Source organism: Muntiacus reevesi, chromosome 9 (assembly GCF_963930625.1).
Source record: "Muntiacus reevesi chromosome 9, mMunRee1.1, whole genome shotgun sequence".
Classification (NCBI taxonomy): domain Eukaryota; kingdom Metazoa; phylum Chordata; class Mammalia; order Artiodactyla; family Cervidae; genus Muntiacus; species Muntiacus reevesi.
In genome coordinates, this window is record NC_089257.1 from 7,891,955 (window position 1) to 7,897,954 (window position 6,000).

The 6,000-nt window shown below is 38.5% G+C and overlaps 1 pseudogene; it reads right to left on the reverse strand.

The window, feature by feature from the left end:
• Window positions 1-3,591: 3,591 nt before the first annotated feature.
• LOC136175452 (olfactory receptor 4A47-like) lies at window positions 3,592-4,237 on the reverse strand (annotated as a pseudogene).
• Between the last annotated feature and the right edge of the window lie 1,763 nt (window positions 4,238-6,000).

The window sequence follows — 6,000 nt, forward strand, 5'->3', positions numbered from 1 at the left end:
AATGGTTAGTGATTTCCTGCCTGGACCTTACCCCTGGGTACTTATATGTCAAAATCAACATACTTTTGATAAGCAATGTTCAGTTGGCCCTGAACCATAAAATTGTATTTATTTTCTATTCACCATTTAAAATACAAAGCCATTTAATATTGTTATGATTATTTCCCAAGCCCACATTTTCACTCCAAAAATTCCTCATAGCATTTTTTCACCTCTGGATTTCTGAGTGAGTAAGTTTAAGAAGTTTAACAAAGGAGCTATCATGCTATAAAATGAGCCACGCCTTCAGGGCAAATAAGCAGGGCACAAAGATCATGATGCCCACAGTGATGTGGAAGACACAGGTGGAGAGGACTTTGCATCTCCCCTCCAACCTATAGGTCTCTATGCAGCACAAGCTGACCACATGGGAGACCATCGGGGGAAAATATTTAAGCGATAAATGAACCCACTGTTAGCAGCAAGAGAGACCAAGTGTGTGAGAGTCCATGCAGACAGGTTTCAGTAAAGGGTTTAATTCACACGTGGATGGTCGGTGACATGGGAGCCACAGACAGGCAGCAACACCATGAAGAGCATCTGGGTGATTGCAAGGGCAATCCTGTAGCTCCCATACCTGAAAGAGTCAGCCACGTCCCTTCCTGTTCTGTGAAACCGTCATGTCACTCATGATATGATGGTTTTGAAATGTTGCTGCCACAAGCTGGGAACAACACTGGGATATGTGGCCTCCAGAGGAGAGGAATTCGATCCAGGGCCAGAGACAAGGCTTGATCACTCGGAGCTTTTCGTGTAGCAAGGTTTTATTAAAGTATAAAAGAGACAGTGAAATCTTCTGACATAGACATCAGAAGGGGACAGATAGAGTGCCCACTTGCTAGTTTTTAGCAAGAAGTTATATGCCTATTCAGTTCAGTTCAGTTGCTCAGTCGTGTCCAACTCTTTGCAACCCCATGAATCGCAGCACGCCAGGCCTCCCTGTCCATCACCAACTCCTGGAGTTTATTCAGACTCATGTCCATCAAGTCGGTGATGCCATCCAGCCATCTCATCCTCTATCATCCCCTTCTCCTCCTGCCCCCAATCCCTCCCAGCATCAGGGTTTTTTCCAATGAGTCAACTCTTCACATGAGATGGCCAAAGTACTGGAGTTTCAGCTTCAGCATCAGTCCTTCCAATGAACACCCAGGACTGATCTCCTTTAGGATGGATTGGTTGGATCTCCTTGCAGTCCAAGCGACTCTCAAGAGTCTTCTCCAACACCACAGTTCAAAAGCATCAATTCTTTGGCGGTCAGCTTTCTTCACAGTCCAACTGTCACATCCATACATGACCACTGGAAAAACCATAGCCTTGACTATACAGACCTTTAGCAAGTTCCTAAATAGAGAAAGGAAATGCCTGAAAACTGAGAGAGTTGCAACAGGCCCTTAACCCACAACATGCATTTTGAGATAGCATGGGCTTTTTCACTCTCCTCTTTCACTTTCATCAAAATACTGCAAGTAGTTTAAAAAGGTAAAAACATATAACCAGAAAATATTAGTTACATATTCAATGGTAAAAAGATCTTTTTTTCCTCCTTCTATTTTATTTTTTAAATTAGGAAAGTAAAATAACACATTTACAGGAGACTTGGAAAATGCAGAACAAAGTTACACATAGTTCCATTGTGTGCGTGCTGGGTGCTCACTCAGTCATGTCCAGTTCTTTGTGACCTCATGGACTGTATCCCATGAAGCTCATCTGTCCATGGGGTTTTCCAGGCAAGAACACTGTAGTGGGTTGCCATGCCCTCCTCCAAGGGATCTTCCAAACCCAGGAATGGAATCCACATCTCCTGTGTCTCCTGCATTACAGGCAGGGTTCTTTACCTGCTGAGCCATCAGGGAAGTTTATAGTTCCACTATATACTACAATTATTGTTTAAGTACATAAATTAACATTGCTAGTTGGAATTTCAATATCAAAATGCAAAAATTAATAACACACTCTGGTGAGTGGGTTCTTTGCAGCAAGTGGCCAAAGTATTGGAACTTCAGCTTCAAAATCAAAAAAAAAAAAAAAATGAAAAAATACAAATCAAACAAAACATATGGAAAAATGTCCAAACTCAATTATATCAAAAAGGTAGTGGTTAAAACGTAAAATTAACTTTAATCAATTATCATAAACATTTATCAGTGACTGGTCTTGAGAAGGTGGACAAAAGACTTCTCATAGACAGTGTACAGGACTGTAGCTATTAGAACAATCTCAAGAATGGTAGTTTGGAAATAACTATCAATTTCAACATTTTAAATTCATATACTACTTTACCACTGATTCAAATATCATAGCTACAATTCTATGCCTATGAACTATATATGTACATACTCAAAACCATATGTTCATTGGAAAATTATTTGTCATAGAAAAATTTAGCAGCCACATGAAGAGAAATGGACATATTAATTTTAATGTAAAATTATGAGGAGTATTGTGCAGCATAAGAAAGGTTATGAGATATATATGGATTCCTACAAAAACATTTTTTCAAGACATTGCATAGTAAAAGCAAAGATTATATATAGAGAGAGTAACAAATATCCATATGTTAAACACATTTGCATTTGCAAAGATTATTGCCAAATGAAAATTAAGAAACAAAATTAGGGGTTACATTTATGAAGACTAGAAAATGCTGAGAAAAAAATAGGAAATTTGGAAATTTATTTGAGATTTAATCCTATATTATTTGGGCTTCCATGATAGGTCAGTTGTTAAAGAATCCACCTGCAAAGCAGGAGACCTCGGTTCAATTCCTGGGGTGGGAAGATCCGCTGGAGAAGGGATAGGCTACCCACGCCAGTATTCTTGGGCTACCCTTGTGTCTCAGCTGGTAAAAAATCTGCCTGCAATGCAGGAGACCTGGGTTGGGAAGATCCCCTGGAGAAGGGAAAAGCTACTCACTCCAATATTCTGGTCTGGAGAATTCCATGGACTATACAGTCTATGGTGTTGCAATGAGTTGGTCACGACTAAGCAAATTTCACTTTCTTTCAATCCTATATTGCTTGGTTCTCATATAGGCTGTTAATTAATCCCTATTTTACTTCAAAGTTTCTTGTAAACAGTAAAATATTTAAGCTAAAATTTGGGGGCATAATGTGATGGAAACATAGCAAAGAAGACAATCTATATAAAATAACAATTTTAAGTTATATAAATAAATGGGTTTACTTAAATGACAAGAATCTAAATAAAAATTACTCAGTGTCTCAACAAGAGTAAAAAAGATAAAAGCATAAATGATCAAATATCAGTGTAACTATATAATTGTAACCTTGCAAATTAATTATATATTATTAATATCTTGCTGCATAGGCATTAAATCTTGCTAGCTACAGTGATAAATAGGTATTTATAGGCTTTATACTCTAGTAGAGAGGAAAACTATTTTAACAGCACAGTTGTATAACTATCTTTAATTATAATTATAGAAAAGTTTTTGCAAAAAAGAGAAATCATAATCAAATTTTAAAATGGCTTCTGCATTGTAAGGAAATGGACCCTGATGTCGAATGACTCCCTTCATGGTGGATGATGTACTTATTTAATATGAGATATGATGTTTCTTCTCCAGACCTTCTTCATAGCATTAGTCAACTCAGAATTTCTTAGACTGTAGATTAATGGGTTCAGCATGGGGGTTATGACTGTATAGAACACACTCAATAATTTGTCAATTGGGGAAGGTCTTAGCAGGCCTTGTGCTTATGAAAATACAGGGAACAAAAAAGCAGACAACCACAGTGATGTGGGAACCACAGGTCTGGAGGGCTTTCCGCCTCCCTTCCTGACTCAGGTTCTTCAGAGAGTGCAGGATGACCCCATAGGAGACTAGTAAGAGCAGAAACCCAAGACTGCAGATCAGTCCTCCATTGACCACAACTAAGACGCCAGTGACATAGGTGTCAGTACAGACGAGTTTTAATAATGGGAACATGTCACACATATAGTGATCAATGACATTGGGGCCACAGAATGGGAGCCCGTAAATAGTGCCAAGTTGAATTACTGAGTGTAGAAAACCTCCAACCCAGGACACCACCAGCAGTAAAACACACACCCTCTGCCTCATGATCACCAGATAATGCAAAGGCTTACAGATGGCCACATAGCGGTCATAGGCCATCACCAACAGAAGTACAATCTCCGATCCACCAAAAAAGTGCTCTGTAAACAGCTGGGTCATGCAAGATTCAAAGGTTATGATTTTTTCCCCAAAAAACAAGTATGAAATCAACCTGGGAGTAATAGAAGAGGAATAAGTGATATCCATAAATGATAAGCTAGCAAGAAAAAAGTACACTGGTGAGTTCAGGGTCTTACTAACAGTTACAGTCACAACAATGAGCAGGTTTCCCACCACAGTCAAAATATAGAAGAGCAAGAACACAGCAGAAAGGACTTTCTGCCCCTTTGGATCCTGAGTGAGGCCCAGGAGGACAGAGTGAGTCACACTGCTCCTTGCTTCCATTTCGTCTGCACAGAAGCTGACTTCACATCTGAGTAGCTTACCTCCAAAATGAAGGGGAAAACACTTAAAGACAGAAAAGACTTCAATGTTTGTCTTTTATTTATCCATTCATTAGAAGATATGCACGGAACATCTATTTGTGTCCAGTATGTCATGGACATTTTTATTACCAAGTTGAATAAGGCATAGTTCCCATCACTCTAGTGCTAGACACATAATGAGGAATCAGGCAATTCCAGACCCACGTAATAGATGCCATTAAATGAGTATCAGTACAGGGCTAAGAGTCACAGTAGGAGTTTCTCAAACTAGAATCAGAGGAAGACTTCCCAGTAGAAGCAATGCTGAATCTGAGTTTTTAAAAATGCAAGAATAAAAAAGATGCAAGAGAAGCTCATGAAGAGGTGCACCATTTATAAGGTCACAAAAGTGCAATACCTGAGACCCGCTTAAGGTAGTTTACATAATCAATATGAGTAGGTCAAACAATAAGTAGAAGTTCACTGTCCTGAAGTGTCTCAAACTGCCCTGACACTTCTTAGGTCTTCAGGTGGACACTTCCCTTTTCCTGACCAATAAGCACTGCAACAATCTAAACTGAGTCCCCAGTCCCTAACTCTCCTCAAATTCTCAAGCGTAGATATGTGCCATGCGTGGGATTTCCCAGGCAAGAATACCAGGGTGGTTGCCATTTCCACCTCCGAAGGATCTTCCCAATCCAGGGATCTAACCCTTATCTTCTGCCTCTCCTCCACTGGCAGGCGGATACTTTACCACCAAGCTGCCTATATGCAACATTTCTAATTTTGGACATCCGATTGATTGGCATTTTAGTACTTATTAAACTTTTAAATTGTCCACACTAAACATAATGGTTTCCTGTATAAAATTTAAAGAGGTGTTCTGTATTTATCTCATTAAATGCTGTCATTTTCCATGTTATTTTTCAGACAAAAAAAATTTCAGTACTGTTCTCATTTACCAATTTCATAAAATCTTAATAAATCCTATCAACTCTACTTTCAAAATATATTACAAATATGATCATACCCAACTTCTTAATTTCTTCCTGCTCCACTGAAATAGCTTTCTACCAAGTCTCTCCAAAAAATTGGAGAAAAATTTATTCTGGCCTCCAAAAATTTGGTTCTCCTGAAGCTGCCCAAATTGTCCTTTTTAATCTTATTCTGATAGCATCTCTCTTTTGCTCGAAGTTCCTGCAATATATTTCAAACATATACTCATATCTGAATATAACACATTTAATATTTACTGTAACAAGAACCACAATCCTCATTTCATAACTGAAGAAGCTAAGGCTCAGAACAACTAATTCAGTTTCCCAAGTCACATTTTTAAGTGATATACCTAGAGTTGAGTCTAAGTTTGACTTCAAAGTAATTTAATTTCTACAAAATAATTTCTCACAATTGGGAGACTGGTTCCCACTATTTACTGTTAGTTTTACCTTGTGGAGG